The sequence below is a fragment of the Tursiops truncatus genome, chromosome 9, assembly GCF_011762595.2.
Source record: "Tursiops truncatus isolate mTurTru1 chromosome 9, mTurTru1.mat.Y, whole genome shotgun sequence".
In the NCBI taxonomy this organism is placed as follows: domain Eukaryota; kingdom Metazoa; phylum Chordata; class Mammalia; order Artiodactyla; family Delphinidae; genus Tursiops; species Tursiops truncatus.
Genome location: NC_047042.1, coordinates 64,188,990 through 64,210,533, shown reverse-complemented (window position 1 = coordinate 64,210,533; position 21,544 = coordinate 64,188,990). Strand labels below are relative to the sequence as shown.

Here is a 21,544-nt window from a genome sequence, read left to right as displayed (position 1 = left end):
TAGAATCCAACAACACATTAAAAGGATCATATACCATGATCAAGTGGGATTTATCCCAGGGATGCAAGGATTCTTCAATATACACCAATGAATCAATGTGATACACCATATTAACAAACTGAAGAAGAAAAACCATATGATCATCTCAATAGATGCAGAAAAAGTTTTTGAGAAAATTCAACACCCATTTATGATAAAAACTCTCCATAAAGTGGGCATAGAGGGAAACTACCTCAACATAATAAAGGCCATATATGACAAACCCACAGCAAACATCATTCTCAATGGTGAAAAACTGAAAGCATTTCCTCTAAGATCAGGAAAAAGACAAGGATGTCCACTCTCGCCACTTATTCAACATAGTTTTGGAAGTCCTAGCCACAGCAATCAGAGAAGAAAAAGAAATAAAAGGAATACAAATTGGAAAAGAAGAAGTAAAATTGTCACTGTTTGCAGATGACATGATACTATACATAGAGAATCCTAAAGATACCACCAGAAAACTACTAGAGCTAATCAATGAATCTGGTAAAGTTGCAGGATACAAAATTAATGCACAGAAATCTCTTGCATTCCTATACACTAATGATGAAAAACCTGAAAGAGAAATTAAGGAAACACTCCCATTTACCATTACAGCAAAAAGAATAAAATACCTAGGAATAAACCTACCTAGGTAAACAAAAGACCTATATGCAGAAAGCTATAAGATACTGATGAAAGAAATTAAAGATGATACAAACAGATGGAGAGATATACCATGTTCTTGGATTGGAAGAATCAATATTGTGGAAATGACTATACTACCCAAAGCAATCTACAGATTCAATGCAATCCCTATCAAATTACCAATGGCATTTTTTAAAGAACTAGAATAAAATATCTTAAAATTTGTATGGAGATACAAAAGGCCTTGTATAGCCAAAGCAGTCTTGAGGGAAAAAAACGGAGCTGGAGGAATGAGACTCCCTGACTTCAGCCTATACTATAAAGCTACAGTAATCAGGACATTACAGTACTAGAACTTCTGCTGCCAGTGTCCTTGTCCTCACGGTGAGACACAGCCACCCCCCACCTCTGCAGAAGACCCTCCAACACTAGCAGGTCCTCATAGTGTGGGAAGAAGTCTAGCCTGACAGTTTCCAGAAACTGTTCATGACAGCACACACTCCCCAGCGGACACGTCTCCTCCTCTGACCCATAGTCGCACTGGAGCAGCAACTCCTCGCCAGAGTTAAGGCACTTCATTTCTCATTGCTGATCCTGTCTTCACAGCATCGTGCTGATGACCATTCATGGCTTAAAGCCGTGTGGATGACAGGTTCTTGGTGCTCCAGCCAGGCATCAGCACAGTGCCTCTGAGGTGGGAGAGCCAAGTTCAGGACACTGGTTCACAAGAGACCTCCCAGCTCCATGTAATATCAAAAGGTGAAAATCTCCAGGAGATCTCCATCTCAACACCAAGACCCAGCTGCACTCAACAACCAGCAAGCTACAGTGCTGGACACCCTATGTCAAAAAACTAGCAAGACAGGAATACAACCTCATCCATTAGCACAGAGGCTGCCTAAACCCATAATAAGGCCACAGACACCCCAAAACACACCACCAGTATGGACCTGCCCACCAGAAAGACAAGATCCAGCCTCATCCACCAGAACATAGGCACTAGTCCCCTCCACCAGGAAGCCTACACAACACACTGAACCAACTTTAGCCACTGGGGACAGACACCAAAAACAACGGGAGCTACTAACCTGCAGCCTGTGAAAAGGAGACCCCAAACACAGTAAGTTAAGCAAAATGAGAAGACAGAGAAACACACAGCAGATGAAGGAGCAAGGCAAAAACCCAACAGACCAAACAAATGAAGAGGAAATAGGCAGTCTACCTGAAGAGAATTCAGAATAATGATAGTAAATATGATCCAAAATCTTGCAAACAGAATGGAGAAAATACAAGAAACATTTAACAAGGACCTAGAAGAACTAAGAGCAAACGAACAGAGATGAACAACACAATAAATGAAATTAAAAATTCTCTAGAAGGGATCAATAGCAGAATAACTGAGGCAGAAGAAGGGATAAGTGACCTGGAAGATAAGATGGTGGAAATAACTACTGCAAAGCAAAATAAAGAAAAAAGAATGAAAAGAATTGAGGACAGTCTCAGAGACCTCTGGGACAACATTAAATGCAGCAACATTTGAATTATAGGGTCCCAGAAGAATAAGAGAAAAAGAAAGGGACTGAGAAAATATTTGAAGAGATTATAGTTGAAAACTTCCCTAATATGGGAAAGGAAATAATCAAGTCCAGGAAGCACAGAGACTCACATACAGGATAAATCCAAGGAGAAACATGCCAAGACACATATTAATTAAACTATCAAAAATTAAATACAAAGAAAAAATATTAAAAGCAGCAAGGGAAAAACAATAAATAACACACAAAGGAATCTCCATAAGGTTAAACAGCTGATCTTTCAGCACAAAATGCAAGCCAGAAGGGAGTGGCAGGACATATTTAAAGTGATGAAGCAGAAAAACCTACAACCAAGATTACTCTACCCAGCAAGGATCTCATTCAGATTTGACAGAGAAATTAAAAGCTTTACAGACAAGCAGGAGCTAAGAGAATTCAGCACCACCAAACCAGCTTTACAACAAATGCTAAAGGAACTTCTCTAGGCAGGAAACACAAGAGAAGGAAGAAACCTACAATAACAAATCCAAAACAATTAAGAAAGTGGTAACAGGAACATACATATCAATAATTACCTTAAATGGAAATGGATTAAATGCTCCAACCAAAAGACACAGACTGGCTGAGTGGATCCAAAAACAAGACCCGTATATATTCTGTCTACAAGAGCCCTACCTCAGGCCTAGGGACACATACAGACTGAAAGTGAGGGGATGGAAAAAGATATTCCATGCAAATGGAAATCAAAAGAAAGCTGGAGTAGCAATTCTCATATCAGACAAAATAGACTTTAAAACAAAGACTATTACAAGAGACAAAGAAGGACACTACATAATGATCACGGGATCAATCCAAGAAGAGGATATAACAATCATAAATATTTATGCACCCAACATAGGAGCACCTCAATACATAAGGCAAATACTAACAGCCATAAAAGGGGAAATCAACAGTAACACAATCATAGTAGGGGACGTTAACACCCCAATTTCACCAATGGACAGATCATCCAAAATGAAAATAAATAAGGAAACACAAGCTTTAAATGATACATTAAACATGATGGACTTAATTGATATTTATAGGACATTCCATTCCAAAACAACAGAATACATATTCTTCCCAAGTGCTCATGGAACATTCTCCACGATAGATCATATCTTGAGTCACAAATCAAGCCTTGGTAAATGTAAGAAAACTGAAATCATATCAAGTATCTTTTCCGACCACAGTGCCATGAGACTAGATATCAATTACAGAAAAAAACTGTAAAAAATACAAACACATGGAGGCTAAACAATAAACTACTTAATAACTAAGAGATCACTGAAGAAATCAAAGAGGAAATCAAAAAATACCTAGAAACAAATGATAATGAAAACACGACGACCCAAAATCTATGGGATGCAGCAAAAGGAGTTCTAAGAGGGAAGTTTATAGCAATACAATCCTACCATAAGAAACAAGAAAACTGGGCTTAGCTGGTGGTGCAGTGGTTGAGAGTCCATCTGCCTATGCAGGTGACACAGGTTCGTGTCCCATTCGGGGAAGATCTTACATGCCATGGAGCAGCTGGGCCCGTGAGCCATGGCCACTGAGCCTGCACATCCGGAACCTGTGCTCCACAATGGGAGAGGCCAGAACAGTGAGAGGGCCACGTACAGCAAAAAAAAGAAAAAAAAAAAAAAAAGAAACAAGAAAACTCTGAAATAAACAACCTAACCTTATACCTAAAGCACTTAGAGAAATAAGAACAAAAAGACCCCAAAGATAGCAGAACGAAAGAAATCATAAAGATAAGATCAGAAATAAATGAAAAAGAAATGAAGGAAATGGTAGCAAAGATCAATAAAACTAAAAGCTCATTCTTTGAGAAGACAAACAAAATTGATAAACCATTAGCCAGACTCATCAAGAAAAAAAGGGAGAAGACTCAAATCAATAGAATTAAAAATGAAAAAAGAGAAGTAACAACTGACACTGCACAAATACAAAGGATCATGAGAGATTACAACAAGCAACGATATGCCAGTAAAATGGACCACCTGGAAGAAATGGACAAATTCTTAGAAATGCACAATCTTCCGAGACTGAACCAGGAAGAAATAGAAAATATGAACAGACCAATCACAAGCACTGAAATTGAAACTGTGAATAAAAATCTTCCAACAAACCCAGGACCAGATGGCTTCACAGGTGAATTCTATCAAACATTTAGAGAAGAGCTAACACCTAGCCTTCTTAAACTTCCAAAATATAACAGACGGAGGAACACTCCCAAACTCATTCTACAAGGCCACCATCACCCTGATACCAAAACTAGACAAAAGTGTCACAAAGAAAGAAAACTACAGGCCAATATCACTGATGAACATAGATGCAAAAATCCTCAACAAAATACTAGCAAACAGAATCCAACAACACATTAAAAGGATCATACACCACGATCAAGTGGGGTTTATCCCAGGAATGCAAGGATTCTTCAATATACGCAAACCAATCAATGGGATACAGTATATTAAAAAATTGAAGGAGAAAAACCATACAATCATCTCAATAGATACAGAGAAAGCTTCCGACAAAATTCAACACCAGTTTATGATAAAAACCCTCCAGAAAGTAGGCATAGAGAGAACTTTCCTCAACATAATAAAGGACATATATGACAAACCCACAGCCAACATCATCCTCAATGGTGAAAAACTGAAACCATTTCCACTAAGATCAGGAACAAGACAAGGTTGCCGACTCTCACCACTATTATTCAACATAGTTTTGGAATTTTTAGCCACAGCAATTAGAGAAGAAAAAGAAATAAAAGGAATCCAAGTCGGAAAAGAAGTAAAGCTGTCACTGTTTGCAGATGACATAATACTATACATAGAGAATCCTAAAGATGCTACCAGAAAACTACTCGAGCCAATCAATAAATTTGATAAAGTAGCAAGATACAAAATTAATGAACAGAAATCTTTTGCATTCCTATACACTAATGATGAAAAATCTGAAAGAGAAATTAAGGAAACACTGCCATTTACCATTGCAACATAAAGAATAAAATATCTAGGAATAAACTTACCTAAGGAGACAAAAGACCTGTATGCAGAAAATTATAAGACACTGATGAAAGAAATTAAAGATGATACAAACAGATGGAGAGATGCACTATGTTTCTGGATTGGAAGAATCAACATTGTGAAAATGACTCTACTATCCAAAGCATTCTACAGATTCAATGCAATCCCTATCAAACTACAAATGGCATTTTTCACAGAACTAGAACAAAAATTTCACAATTTGTATGGAAACACAAAAGACCCTGAATACCCAAAGCAATCTTGAGAAAGAAAAACGGAGCTGGAGGAATCAGGCTCCTGGACTTCTGACTATACTACAAAGTGACAGTAATTAAGACAGTATGGTACTGGCACAAAAACAGAAACATAGATCAATGGAACAGGACACTATGTTCCAAGTGTCAATGGAACATAGACACTTCTCCAAAGAAGATATACAGTGTGCCAACAAATATGAAAGGATGCTCAACATCACTAATCGTTAGAGAAATACAAATCACAACTACAATGAGGTATCACCTCACACCAGTCAGAATGGCCATCATCAAAAAATCTACAAACAATAAATTCTGGAGAGGGTGTGGAGACAAGGGAACCCTCTTGCACTGTTGGTGGGAATGTAAATTGATACAGCCACTATGGAGCACAGTATGGAGGTTCCTTAAAAAACTAAAAATAGAACTACCATATGACCCAGCAATCCCACTACCAGGCATATACCCTGAGAAGACCATAATTCAAACAGACACATGTACCTCAATGTTCATTGCAGCTGTATTTACTATCTAGGACATGGAAGCAACCTAAGTGCCCATTGACAGATGAATGGATAAAGAAGATGTGGCACATATGTACATTGGAATATTACTCGGCCATAAAAAGAAACAAAATTGAGTTATTTGTAGTGAGGTGGATGGACCTAGAGTCTGTCATACAGAGTGAAGTAAGTCAGAAAGAGAAAAACAAATACCGTATGCTAACACATATATATGCATTCTAAGAAAAAAAAAAGTGGTCATGAAGAACCTAGGGACAAGACTGGAACAAAGACACAGACCTCCTAGAGAATAGACTTGAGGATACGGAGAGGGGGAAGGGTAAGCTGGGACAAACTGAGAGACTGGCATGGACATATATACACTACCAAACGTAAAATAGATAGTTAGTGGTAAACAGCCACATAGCAAAGGGAGATCAGCTCGGTGCTTTATGACCACCTAGATGGGTGGGATAGGGAGGGTGGGAGGGAGGGAGATGCAAGACAGAAGAGATATGGGGACATATGTATATGTAAAACTGATTTACTTTGTTATAAAGCAGAAACTAACACAAGATGCTGCAAAAAAAAAAAAAAAGACAATATGGTACTGGCACAAAAACAGAAACATAGATCAATGGAACAAGACAGAAAGCCCAGAGATAAACCCACGCACCTATGGTAAACTAATCTATGACAAAGGAGGCAAGGATATACAATGGAGAAAAGACAGCCTTTTCAATAAGTGGTGCGGGTAAAACTGGACAGCTACATGTAAAAGAATGAAATTAGAACACTCCCTAACACCATACACAAAAATAAACTCAAAATGAATTCAAGACCTAAATGTAAGACCGGACACTATAAAACTCTTAGAGGAAAACATAGGAAGAACACTCTTTGACATAAGTCACAGCAAGATCGTTTTTGATCCACCTCCTAGAGTAATAGAAATAAAAACAAAAATAAACAAATGGGACCTAATGAAACTTCGAAGCTTTTGCACAGCAAAGGAACCATAAACAAGATGAAAAGTCAACCCTCAGAATAGAAGAAAATATTTGCAAATGAATCAACGAACAAAGGATTAATCTCCAAGATATATAAACAACTCATGCAGCTCAATATTAAAAAAACAAACAACCCAGTCCAAAAATGGGCAGAAGACCTAAATAGACATTTCTCCAAAGAAAACATACAGATGGCCGAGAAAAACATGAAAAGATGCTCAACATCACTAATTATTAGAGAAATGCAAATCAAAACTACAATGAGGTATCACGTCACACCAGTTAGAATGGGCATCATCAGAAAATCTACAAACAAATGCTGGAGAGGGTGCAGAGAAAAGGGAACCCTCTTGCACTGTTGTTGGGAATGTAAATTGATACAGTCACTATGGAGAGCAGTATGGAAGTTCCTTTAAAAACTAAAAATAGAATTACCATATGATCCAGCCATCCCACTACTGGGCATATACCCAGAGAAAACCGTAATTCAAAAAGACACATACACCCCAATGTTCATTGCAGCACTATTTACAATAGCCAGGTCATGGAAGCAAACTGAATGCTTCCATGATGAATGGAATAACAAGATGTGGTACATATATACAATGGAAAATTACTGAGCCATAAAAAGGAAGGAAATTGGGTCATTTGTAGAGACGTGGATGGATCTAGAGACTGTCATACAGAGTGAACTAAGTCAGAAAGAGAAAAACAAATATCGTATATTAATGCATATATGTGGAACCTAGAAAAATGGTACAGATGAACCGGTTTGCAGGGCAGAAATTGACACAGATGTAGAGAACAAATGTATGGACACCAAGCAGGGAATGCCGTGGCGGTGGGGTGGGGTGGGGGTGGGGGTGGGGGTAGTGGTGTGATGAATTGGGCAATTGGGATTGACACGTATACACTGATGCGTATAAAATTGATGACTAATAAGAACATGCTGTATAAAAAAAAAAGAGAAATGCTCATCTTATAACTTATGACGTTATACCTTTATTTTATGTGGTTTTCCATTTTTGTTTTATATATGTATATATTTATATATATTCTTTTTTGGGGGGCTGCATTGGGTCTTCCTCACTGCGTGTGGCCTTTCTCTAGTGTGGCGAGCAGGGGTTACTCTTCATTGTGGTGCACAGCCTTCTCATTGCAGTGGCATCTCTTGTTGCAGAGCACCAGCTCTAGGTGAGCAGGCTTCAGTAGTTGCAGCACGTGGGCTCAGTAGTTGTGGCTCGCAGGCTCTAGAGTGTAGGCTCAGTAGCTGTGGCTCACCGGCTTAGTTTCTCTGAGGCATATGGTATCCTCCCAGCTCAAGGATCGAACCCATGTCCTCTGCATTGGCAGGCGGATTCTTACCTGCTGCACCACCAGGGAAGTCCCATTGTTTTATAATTTTTTAAAAGAAGGGGAGAGGAGAGAGAGAGAGAGAGAGAGAGAGAGAGAGAGAGAGAGAGAGAGAGAGAGAGAGAGAGAGAGAGAGAGAAAGAGAGAGAGAGAGAGAGAGAGAGAGAGAGAGAGAGAGAGAGAGAGGGAGAGAATTGTATGGCCTTCCCCCTCTCCCAGAATTTCCATTCATTGCAAGGATGGTCTCAGGCATTTGGAGGTCCTGAACACTATCTGGAGTCTTCTGAGAACAGTTCAGTATTTGCAGGATATTTTTAACATGGAGTACATTGTACTGCATTCCTTATATTAAAAAGTGGTGATTCCAAGTATGGTGAGTTACGAAGAAAATGGCAACCAAGGTCTCTACTCTGCCTCTTATGGACAGCATTGCCTGGTGGCCATGTGAAGAATGCAAGTTCTGAGAAGTCACACTTTTTTCTCAGTCCCCTTTGTCTTGCTCACACCCAGATCACAAGAGCTGTTTGCTAACTGAATAAATGACAAAATGTCAGAGCTAGAAAGGACCTCAGAATTTACCCAACCCAGTTGTTATTAAAATGTGCCCCCCATCCCACCCCCGAGAACCCCCTGCATCAGCACCTCTGGGGGCTCATTTAGAATGCAGACCCAGGCCCACTCCAGACTTGCTGAAGGACAGCTGGGCTCCACTTGACCCAAGCTCCCTAGCGACTCTGACACTTAGTGAGATGGGACACCGATGGGTCTAATCCAGCCCTTGTTTATCAGGGGAGAAAACGGAATCTCAGAGACGAGGAGTAGCTTGCCAGACTGTTGTGCAGCAAATTGGCACCGAACCAGGGCTAGAACCCTCCTCTTCTGCCCTCATCTCAGGTCGTTCACTCGTTCCCTCCCTCCCTCAAACGTATAAGGCCCAGGAGGTACAATTTTGAGTGAAACAGACCTAGTCCCCTGCCCTTATGGTGCTTACCACCTAACAGGTGAAACCAACGTTAATTTTCAAACTTCACATGATATGTAATTACAGACCATGATGTGTTCAGAGAGAAAAGAGCAGAGGCACGTCTCCCTGTCCATGTGGCCAGGGCTGACTCCAGGAGGTGGTGACACTGAGATGTGAGGGGGAAGCAGAGGGGATGGGAAGCCTTCCAAGCAGAGGGAAAAGTTCTGAGGTCAGAGGGAATTAGGCTCAGTGGAGGAACTCAGAGAAACCCAGGGTAGCCAGAGGACACTTAGGGCTCAAGACTGAAAGAATGAGGGGTGGCATTCCTGGAATTCCCCAAGCACTCCTGGAATCACCCAGTCTGAATCTTGGATAGCAGGGCTGTGCAACCGAATCATCTTGGGAACTTAAAAAAAAAAATGCCCCAAACCGTGATTTACCAGGACTGGGGTAAATCCCAGGAATTTGTAATGTTTTTTAAAGTGCTTCCATTTATTCTGATATGCAACCAGGTTTGGGAGCCTCTGGCCCAGGAGATCTGAAGAAAATGGAAACAACTGAGGCTAAGTGACACACTGGCTTTGAATTCCTGCTTAGACCCTCAGTGTGCTCATTTGTGTGGCGGGAAATGCTTGCTTCATGGGTCTGGAGCAGGGTTACAGCAGATAATATTGCAAAGAACCAAGCTTGGGCCTTGGTACCTCGGTACATGGTCAATATAAAGTGACTATAATTAAATCCAGGCCTCTGGTTTCTAAGAGGGCTATCTTTAGAAGAAGGATTATTTTTATCACCCTGCAAAATGCTGGATTGTTTTCGGGAAACTCTGCATTGCACACCCCCCTAAACCCAGAACAATTCCTGTCCCTTCCAGACTCCAGCCACCCCCCACCCCCTGAGAGGAGATTTAGAGTCAAGGCTGTTCTAAGTCTGTACCTCACCCCCCAGCCCCAGTAATGCTCTATTCCTAGCTGGCCATATGGGTGAATAATCTTTTCCCTAAAAATAGACAGTGGGCACAGGCTCTGTCCAGATTGGATGTCACCTCTTGTTTTTAAGGCTGTCAGTCTGGCAACCAGCACCGAGCTGAATTATCTTCCTGAAAATCTGAAAGGATGAGAGGAAGATCTCATTGAATTCTTGGCATTGGAACAGTCATGTGGCAAAACCTCCAGATCCGAAAAATTGAGCAAGAGATTTATTTGAACCACAACTATTTATTCTTGTGAAATCAGCATAGACTCTTCTTGCTCTTGGACTGTTCAGCGGGAAGGCGACACCAAGACCATCTAGCACAATGAGGAGAAAGGGGAGCCCAGAGTTTGCTTCCAGATTTTGTCGAAGTTACTTTCAGGTCTAACGTCTAGTACCTTCATTCTTCAAGGAGAGAACAAAATGGAGTATAAATTAAAAGAGAGACAGGGAGGATAGGATGATGGGAAGAGGGAGCAAAAAGCCAAAAGGTAATGTCTAAGTTTGAGGTTTGCTCGTCACCTCTCTCTCTGGGCCACTGCTCCAGATTCTGACTGTCTAGGCATCTGTTGATGATGTAGGCTCTTCTGTGCTGGGCCCATCTTCCAGGTCAGCCCCATCCCTAAGGATATTCCTAAGTAAAGGAAGAGGTCCTTTTCTTTATTCCCTCAAACACAATTGTTACAAGATATTTGTGTTCAGCAAACTTTACTGAAGATTAAGAGTGACAAAAGAGGATTACAAGGCAGGACAGGAAAACTTTAAAACTTGACTGTCAGAGTCCACCCAGTGTCCCTAGAGACCATCAGCCATATCTAACCAAAAGGGCGCCCCCTACTGGCTATCTCTCTTCTTGGTCTTATCCTGCCACCATATTGCATTGTTTCTACCACCCTCCCTCCACCCCCTCAGGAGCATGATCGCCTCAAATGCTAATGGTTTCCACGTTTAACCTCAGGAAGATGCTACCGATAATTAAAGTTTTTCCACCAATCCCATATGCTTGGGTTGAAGACTTGCTTCTCTTTCTGCCCTTTGGAAACCACCTGTGGGTGCCCTTTATTTCTGGGCCCACAGAACTCAGGATAGTCATACCTGACCTGCAAAGGTATGTGCCTCCTTCCCTAGTCACATTCACCTCTGCCCCAGGCCTGGGAATCAAGCAAGTCTGACTTTCTGTGGAACTGGAAACTCAACAGGAAGACTCCTTATCCTAGAACAGCTCCCTCCAAGTACCTCCATGTATTAGAAATGCCTCTAGGTATTAGAACCTAGTGTCAAACGTGAATCTCTCTTTTCAGCTGACTGTGTCCTACGTGCTGGAAGGATTTTGGGGAAATGGTAATGATCAAAGGAGAAGGCTAATTGTGTCCCTAATTGTGACTTTTTCCTTGCTTGGCACTCAAGTACCATCCCTAATTTGAAATGCATCGCCTCATTTGAAGCAGTGAATCCAGCACAGGGATTCAGGTATGAAATACTGGGTTGGCCAAAAAGTTCATTCGGTGTTCGATAACGTTCTTGGTAAAAATGAAAAATGTGTCTTTACTTAAAAGAACGAAGTTTTTGGCCAACCCAACAGAATTAGAAAGAAGCAAGCACTAAAAATGCTCATCAATATTTCTATCAAATAAATGTAATACTTTACAAACATATACACACACAACCGATCTAGGATTCTAAATTCTCATTGACTGACCTCAGTGACTAGGACCAGGTTGTGGTTCCCTGGAAATGAAATTGGAGGGTGAGCCTTGAGTTGGTGTTGTGGGAGACACAGCCCATGAAAGGTTAATAGGGTCTTGGAAGCCCTCGGAAGGAGGTTGGTCTCTATACCTCACTGAATAATGACTCCAGCCCTAATTCAAACACAAACAGTATGTTCTACATGTCTCTGGGGTGAACTCGAAGTTTGCTTTAAATGTATCTGAAAATGGGAGTGTTGACTTGAAGCAGATGGGGCTCTGATTAGCCAAGGGCCGTGGGGTAGTAGTGGATGATAATCTTATAGTCCCTACAACTGGCTCCAGGAAGCCAGGCCTGCCTAACCATCTGTCTGCAGCTCAGACTCTTGAGCGGGGCTTCACATGTAATCAGAGGTGCTAATGGGAGGGCAGATATGGCCCATGGATAATTGTAATCCAGACTCCAGCAAGGCCTCCCTGTCCCTCCAGCTCAGGGTCTGTCCTGCTTCTGTTTTGCTTACATCATCCAGTGCAAGGCTTAGCCCCTTCACCAATTTCTACCCTGTAAAATTGAAACCCCACTTGCACCAAGCGTGCCCTGAAGTTAGCCCCTTGAGTGAATATTAAAGTGTGTGGGGCAGGAATCGACTCCCATGCCCACTCCTTCCCTCACTGTCCTCCCCTCCCCTCTCAGGAGGGACTTAGACCCCTTCTGGTCCCTTTTACTTCAGCAACAATCTTCAGTGCTTGGCCATGTCCTTGGGGCCTTACTCTCCCTACTAAGAGGCAGAGCCAACAATTTCTTTCCAAATGTATAGTATTTTCTCCGAGAGGAATAGAATTTCTCCAACTCATTACATAACCATGACTGGGAGATTTGACAAGGGCAAAGGTTTTTGGAAGCCCAGAGATTTGACTGATTTTATACAAAAACTGGGGGAGTGAGAAAAAGTTCATCTACCAAGAGGGCATAAAACTCAAGTTTGGGCCACTGTTGATTTAAAACTGCTGCTCAGAAGCTGAACTCTGCTCGATATTATGTAACAACCTAAATGGGAAAAGAATTTGAAAAAGAATAGATACATGGATGTGTATAACTGAATCATTTTGCTGTATACCTGAAACCAACGCAACATTGTTAATCAACTACACTCCAATATAAAGTAAAAAGCTGAAAAAAAGGAAGCTTGTGCTGATATGTTTCTGTGTATCACACCCTTCCGCAGATTGCATTTTACTCAAGTTTCTTTGCAGTCTGGGGTAAAGGCCTGATTTCTTAACGTGAAATCCAGGGATGCCAGAGTATTCTCATCTGAACGCAGAGGTCACCTAACTGCTTCCTGTTTTGCCTTCATCTTTGACAAGCTAGATTCTGCCGAGGAATCAGCTCTTGTGTTAAAAATGCTTCCAGACTGCCATTTTTTATCCTCTTTTAAATGCAGAGTTTTAAAGTGCTCCCTGTCAGTGATGGGACTGAGGCCGCACAGGAAGTAGTCTGTCATTTCCGATTCCCAGTGCCGTCGGTGGCACCGACTGTCAGCAGTTGCTCAGGATTACCTCCTCCCTCTCCTTTGCCTGCTCCTAGCTCCCCGTGCCCTTCTCCGTCACCTTTGCCTTTCAAACCAATTAAAAGCAAGGGGAACATTTTTACCACAACAAAAACAAAGTTCACTTCTAACACTCACACTATTTCAAGGGTTTAGAGATTACTCATAAAGTGGAAAATGGGTTTGACACAGGAATTGAGCAGAATGCTGAAGCATTTTTAACAAAATGTGGGACAACACGTTTGTTGCTGTAGAAGCTTTCTTTCTCAAAGGGATCATTATAATAATAGCTAGTGTTTAAGTGATTATGATATTTACATGAATTATTTCATATAATCCTGAGGTAGGATTGTAATTATTCCCACTGTACAGATGAGGAAACTGAGGCTTGGAGAGAATAGGTGACTTGCTTTAAGGTTGCTCATCCAGGACACTTTCAGGGTCAGAAGTCCCACCCCGGTCGTCCAACAAGCGCCCTTGGCCACAGAGCTTCACTGACATTGGATGTCGGTGCCCAAGGCACTGGCCTTCTTGTAAAGAAAGTGTAGAAGGAACTCCTTTTTCAGAGGTGATAGTCTCCAGATTTAAATTACTTTCTTGAAAGTAGTAGAGTTTTCCTTCTCCATCTTCTGCCAACACTGTTCTCTGCAGATTTAGTGGCTGCTTCCCCCGTTGAATGTTTAACATCACATTCTCCATCCAGTAGCCGGAATGCCCTATTCCCTACAAGTTCTTCTCCTGTAGCTGCTGTTCCCTCTGCCAGGAACGCTCTTTCCCCAGTGGTTGGCACAGTTGGCTCCTTCCCTTGTCGACTCAAATATCCCCTCTGCACAGAGACGTTTGCCTTCAATCTCCCAAACAACGATCATATTTCCCTGTTTCTTTCATGAGAAATGACCTTGCTCATGTGTTTCTCATTCACTGTTAGTCTCCCTCCACAGGAAGGCAGAGCAGGGACCAGGTCGTCTTGCCTCCACTGTCTCCTCCCAGGGCTGCACACAGTGGATACTTAATAAATATTTGTTGAATGAACAAATATTTGTTGAATGAACAAATATTTGTTGAATGAATATTTGTTGAATGAATGAATGAGTGAATACATAAATTCTAATTGGTAGCCAAACCGAAAGCTCTAGGAACATGGTATAGTGACTTTTCAAAAGGGAACCCCCCTCCTTCACCTGAGCATGTTAGGAACACTCTAGGAGCATGGAGCATGTTAGGAACATGCTCAGAGCTTCAGAGATAAATGTACGTATTGGTCCCATGAATGGGAAATGACTTTCACAATGAGAGTGTAACTTTACATTGAAAAACTAATCCTCATGTTTTTCTTAGGAATTTCAGAACACAGACCTTGTCTTTTGCTAAATAGAGCTGCCAGCGTTTCTTAAGAGATCCTATAAGATGGGAGAAGGTACGAGAAGGGCGAATACATTGTTATACGCAGATGCACGGCATGATCGGGTCTGGGTTTTAGGAAGCTCACCTTGGTGGGGGTGGGGGTGAGAAATTGAATAGGGGCAGACAGGTGGCAGGTGATGGGGGTCTGAAGAAAGGCGCTACAGGGAGCTGAAGAGCAGCCGGAGACACCAAGGGAGGCAGAAGCAGAGCCTGGAGACAGACAGGACCTGGGGTTGGGGTGCGCTCCGGTTTCAGTCCTGGGCAACTGGGGCCATGGAGGGCTGGGAGGGAGGTATTTAATTCACATATCCTGTAGACTTTCCTTTGAAGTGTCTCATACTTCCTTCTTTCTAATTCTGGAGGCAACCCGCCCCCCGGCCCATCCTGAGACGCTGCCTCAGCCCTTGACACGGGTCCACCTGCTCAGACACACTTGCACCAGGCCATTTCCAGCCCCAAAGTCAACGAGATTCTCACTTTTCTCCATATGGGTCAGCCTCTCTGGTGCTTTGGGGTCCTCCTGGAACTGACCCTCCTGCAGCCCCCATTGATTTCCTCGTACTGCTCCCCCAGGGCCTCTGCTCCACTCAAGCTGGTTTCCTCAGTCTTGGGGTGAGCTAAGTCCAGTCCAGTCTCTCTGCCTTTGCTCCTGCCCCGTCACCTAGCACAGCCTTTCCTTCCATCTCCCATCTCAGTTCTTCAAGGCCCCCGTCAAGTCCTGCTTCCACGAAGTTGCCTGCATCTCTCCCCTTATCTCAGCGGCTGACCTCAGCCCATGCCCCACAGAACAAGTAATCCGACAGGGACTCCCTTCCTCATTTCCTGTCTCCAGATAAACCCAGATGTACCCTAACTGCATCTAAATCCATCATCTCTGCCTTCCTTCCTCTGGCCAACTGTGCTCCATCAACTCTGGAGCCCGTCACCTCTCACTATCTCAGGACCTCTCTCCCTTCCTCCTTGCTACTGGTCCATTCCCAGGCACATTCGACAAACCAGTATTTCTAGTGTTTAGATAAACTTTTCCTTGCCCCTCCCATTCCCCTCTAACTGTTCCCACAAATTCTCAGCTCCCCCTCACAGCATAACTTCTAAGAGGAGTTGACTAAGTCTCCACCTCTTCCCTTGCATTCTCTCCTCAACCCACTCCAGTTGGTCTTCCAGCCCCACATGTCCCTGAAGCATCTTTTTTTTTTTTTTTATGGTACACGGGCCTCTCACTCTTGTGGCCTCTCCTGTTGCGGAGCACAGGCTCTGGACACGCAGGCTCAGCGGCCATGGCTCACGGGCCCAGCCACTCCGCGGCATGTGGGATCTTCCCGGACCGGGGCACAATCCTGTGGCCCCTGCATCGGCAGGTGGACTCCCAACAACTGCACCACCAGGGAAGCCCCCTGAAGCGGCTTTTGTCAAGATCATCAATGACCTCTAGCTTGACAAATCTATCAGTTATTTTTTGGTTCTCATCTTATGCAACCCCTTATCCATATTCCACACTACTCTTTCCTTCTTGAAACATTCCTCATACCACTGTTCTGGTTTCCATCTTACTTCACTGAACTCTTTCTCTGTCCCATTTGCTGCATTATTTTTTATTTGAACTCCTAGAAGTTTATCTCCCCTTGAGAGATCAGTTCTAGGCATAATCTCCATACTTTCTTTGGATAATCTCATTCAGTTCATAACTTTAAATACTCTTGACTTGGCAGCAACTCTCACATTTGCATCTGCAGCTCATCTACTTTCTCCAATTCCAAATTCATGTCTATCTGCCCACTTTTCCACTTTGATATCCAGTAGGCATGCCAAATTTGACAAGTCAAAACTGAACTACTGATTCTCCCATCCTCCCTAAAAATGCTTCTCCTCCAGCCTATCCCATCTTGGCAAGTACCACCATCATCCACCCACTAACTTTCCCTCTCCCCTCACACCCAATCATTTAAGGATTCCTGCTGACTCAGTCTCGAGGTATTTTTTCCATCTCCACTGGTAGCACCCTAACCTGGGTCCTCACCATCACTAGCCTGGATTCCTGCAAAAGCCCTAACTGTCCTCCCAGCTTCTAGCCCCACACAGTCCATTTTCCACAGATCTTCCAGAATCATATGTACAAAAAACAAAACTGATGCCACTCCTTGGATTTAAACCACCCAAGATTTCCCATTGTACGAGGAAATTTTGTATCCTAATCACACACCCTACATGATATGGCCTCTGTTGATGTTCTATTATTGTGGCTTTTCCTCTCTCTACTCCAGCCATGCTTGCCTTCATCTTATTCTTCCAGTGCATCAAACTTGGTCCTGACTCAGGGCCTTTGAATTTGCTTGTCCTTCTGCCTGGAACACTCTTCCTCTACATATGCCCATGGCCTGACCTTTCTTGTCTCTCAGGCCCCAGCTTACATGTATGTTTCCCAGAGAGCTTTTCCCTGATCATCCATCTAAAGGACCACCTGGCCACTAAGCACCCGATTTTACTTTCATTAAAGGACTTGTCACTTGTGATACTTTATTGTTGGTTTGTTTTTGTCTAGCCTACTCCACTAGAATAAACATACTGAGAGGCAAGTCCTCAGTAGGTTTGAGGGGTTCACAGTCTGCTGTTCTAAATGAGGCAGCTGTCCTCACTCATCTCAAGAATGCGCCAATCAACAGGACCAACAGTACGACCTCAGCCAAAATGCATGTGGCCTGAGTTAATAGCTATGAGTTCAAGATGATGAATAATGGGCTTTGATAATAGATACACAAATGGCCTAACTTCCAGATTAAGCTTTTCTAGAGAATGGGTAAGAGGCAGACAGATCTGGGTTTTTATTTCATCAGCTGTGTGACAGTTATTAAATCAGTTACCTTATAGAGCCTCAGTTTATTAACCTGTAAAATGGGGCTGCTGATATTAACTGTCTATTGGATTGTGAAGATTGAGACAGTGCTTGTATTTCTCTTAACACAGTAAATCCTGGGGAAACCGTTAGCAGTTAATAATATTAGTTTTGTTTGCTTTAAATAGTTAATAATATTATTATTTTATTCCTCTAAATGGAGTTGAGCCATCTCTCAAATCACTGGAGTCAAGATGGAGCTTTTTAAGAAATAATGTTAGGACAACTGGGTAGCCATGTAGGAAAAATAATATTAGTAGGATATCTTACACCACACACAAGAATAAACTCCAAATGGTTGAAAGATCTTAACATAAAAAATGAAACCATACAATTACTAGAAGAAAACAGGGTGAATTTCTCTATAATCTTGGCACAGAATAAAAGTTATCTATGATTTAAAATCCAGAGGCAAGAAAAGATTGATAGATTTGATGACATAAAAACAAAAAAATTTGCATGGCAAAATACCTTGTAAACAAAGTTGAAAGACAGCTAACAAACTGGGAGAAAATATTAGTGACATGTAGCACAGACAAGGGATTAATATCCTTAATACGTAAATAACTCAGAAAAATTGAGGGACCAAAAACCAGAACACTGGGAAAGGACATAAACAGACAATTCACACAAAAAGGATATAAATGTGGTCCTCAAATGAAAAAAAACGACTAACCTCATTCAAAATTAGAAAAATGTAAATTAAAACACAGATACCATTTCTCACTTACCAGACTAACAGAAATTGAAAGGCATGATAATACATTCTCTAGGCAAGACTGTGGGTAAACAGGAACTCATGCATGGTGGGAATGCTAATTGACATGACCCCATGGAGAAATATTGGGCAATAACTAACAGAACTACATGTGTAATTACCCTTTGACCCACTACTGGGAATCTACCATGAAGATATACCTCCAACATCATGAAAATACATATGAACAAGGTTACTCAAAATAGTATTATTTGTAATTGTAAAACATTGGAAACAACCTAAATGCCTATGTATAGGAGAGTGGTTGAATAAACTGTGGTACATCCACACAATGGAGTGCTATGCAGCTATGAAAAATGAGGCAGAAAAATCTCTACAAAATGATTTGGAGTGATTCCTAAGACATACAGTTCAGGAAAAAAGCCAAGCGCCATAGAATATGTCTAGCATGAGACAGAAGGGGATAGAGCAAAATACACATGTATCTGCTCATTGGCGCAAAAGAAATATAGGAAGGATAAACCAGAAAGTAAAGAGATTGGTTACCTACAGGGCATGGATGGAAACTGGGGTGAAAGGAGGAAGGAAATGGGATGGGTGAGAAGGGATGAGGAAGAAGCATCACTTCTCTCAATATACTTTTTGTAGAACTTTGACTCTTAGAATCATGGAATGCTTCAAGTACCCCTCTCCTCCTCCACTTAAATCCAACCAGAATATGGGATTAACCCAAAAAGGAATACAAATAGCAACAAACAAACCTAACAACATTTCAGGTGAATATTATAATCACACTGAAGGCGATGGGGAAGGAAGGACCTTAACACGACTTCAGAAAACAGTATCCTGATGAATATGGTAGTAAGACCGAAGACAAATAGAACCTTATATAAATGCTGTAGCCTGGTTCGTAAAAGTGTGTCTCACAGCGCCATGGGTTGGCAATTCTGAAACTACTTTATGTGTATACTCGGATTGAACAAATATATAACTCTATTGTGAATAATGAGAGCCATATTTCTCACTATCAGAGAAAAATATTACAAATAATGAAAGGGGAAGAGCTATAATGAAGTTGGTCGTGTTGGATTAGAATTGGCAGCATCAGTATGAAATCATGCTTTAAAATAAATCGGCTTTACTGAAGTGTAATTAACATACAATAACCTGTACATATTTAAAGTGTGCAATTTGGTAAATTTTGACATGTATACATCCATGAAACCATCACCACAGCAAGATAGTGACTATATCTATTACTTCCTCCAAATTTCTTCATACCCTTTTGTAATCCCTCCTGACCACTCTTCCCTACCCGTACTGCACCCCCATTCATAGGCAACCACTGATCTGTTTTCTGTCACTATAGATTTGTTTTTCTAGAACTTCATATAAATAAAATCATATTCCATCTGGTTTCTTTCGCTCAGCATAATTATAACAGGTATCAAATCGTTTATTCCTTTTTATTGCTGAGTAGTATTCCAGTCTCCCATGCAAAAGGCAATCATTTGTAGCATTTCCCCCCTTCTCCTTTTTTAAACCTACAAGCTCTCACTCTATGTCCCCACTCTGGCCATCGCTCTCTCATAACTCAGAAATGGAAACAGTTCACAAATCTTACCTTCAGAACTTGCAACTTTTAACTTTCCTTCAACATTTGATGAGCAGCCTGGCAAGAGGAGGTAAACAGATGTCAAAAGGTCTCTTGACCCCCTGAAGCAGGGGTGTTCTGGTAAATGTTCAACAATCAGCTATCAAAAAAAAAAAAAAAAGCCCTGATTTGTAGCATTTGCCATTTTCCATGGTATAAATACTCCTACCATGCAGATGTGAAGCTAAGACAGTGCCACTGAATGGGGTTCTGGGAAGGGATGTGTGGCACTGGCTGTGCAGGGAAGCCAGCTCCAGCACACCGCTGCCCTGAGGTCTGCTAGGATCCCTTCCATCCTCTAGAGAAGGTCAGGATTCCTGCTGATGCCAGTACTGCACGTGGAGGGGCCTGAATCTCCCATTCTCAGGGCCACCTTAGCTCTAGGGTTCTGATTCCACACAGGCTGAACCTGCTCCTCACCACACGGAAGCAGACAAGGAAACACCCATTTCTGCAGTTTCTGCAAAGAAACCCCACTCATAAAAACAATTCTCTATCAAGGTTTCAAGCAGGTATGGGGAGCACACGGGCACCTGCAGCTGGAGATTTTCCCTGGGCACTTGGAATCACTTAGCCCCAGGCTCTGTCGGCATCTTGCTGACCCTCTTTCCGTCCTTCTCTCCTCTCTGCCCCCTGCCTCCTACCCCACAGAAGGCAGCTGAGCCTCTGCTTTGTGTCCTAGCTGAGGCTCCTGCCCTTCTGGCCTTACTTCCCACCCAAAGTGTTTATAAAGGTATCTAAGCAAATAAAGACATTTCCTCTCTAAAAATAAATGTTGGTGTCTGCTATAAAAATAAGTTTAATTCTATGAGCCCACATTTTTTGCCCTCTCTGAACCTCTGTGCTCTGATCTGCAAAATGGGTACAATAATATCTACTTATAGGGTTACAGTAAATTAGAAATGAGATTATATGTATAAAGTATAGCTCCACCCCTGCAAATAGCTGGCCTCCAATAATTCTAGTCCCCTTTGACTTCCCTTCCCTTGACTTAGAGGGTTGAATGGAACCTCCTTTTGTCCAAAGATAGATGATGGGGAAGCTGGCCTGGGCAGCCTTTCTGCTACCTGCAGGAAGCATTTCAGAGACTATAGGAAGGCCTGCCGGAGCTGGAAAGCTTTTCCTTCCCTGAAGCCTGAGAGCAAAGTCAGGAGAAGAGATCAGGGCAGCTTTGTCTCTCTAAGCTTATATGTAGTAAGAGGGCCTCAGACCCACAATACATGACAAAACGTTATTACTCATTCACTCCACAGCATTTGTGATCCCTTGCATTATCAAAGGCATGGGGAGAGTTGCTATTATGCAGAGT

The 21,544-nt window shown here is 42.1% G+C and overlaps 1 protein-coding gene across 2 annotated transcripts in view; it reads right to left on the bottom strand.

Moving 5' to 3' along the window:
• The window catches only part of EEPD1 (endonuclease/exonuclease/phosphatase family domain containing 1), a 241,346-nt gene that overhangs the window by 192,915 nt on the left and 26,887 nt on the right, over positions 1–21,544 (bottom strand). The window contains exon 3 of one of the 2 annotated variants that reach the window (XM_073809827.1): positions 20,206–20,335. The exons of the other annotated variant lie outside the window; for it this stretch is intronic. The gene's annotated coding sequence lies outside the window, so the exon portion shown is untranslated. The remainder of the gene's footprint in view (positions 1–20,205; positions 20,336–21,544) is intronic. 2 annotated transcript variants of the gene reach the window in all.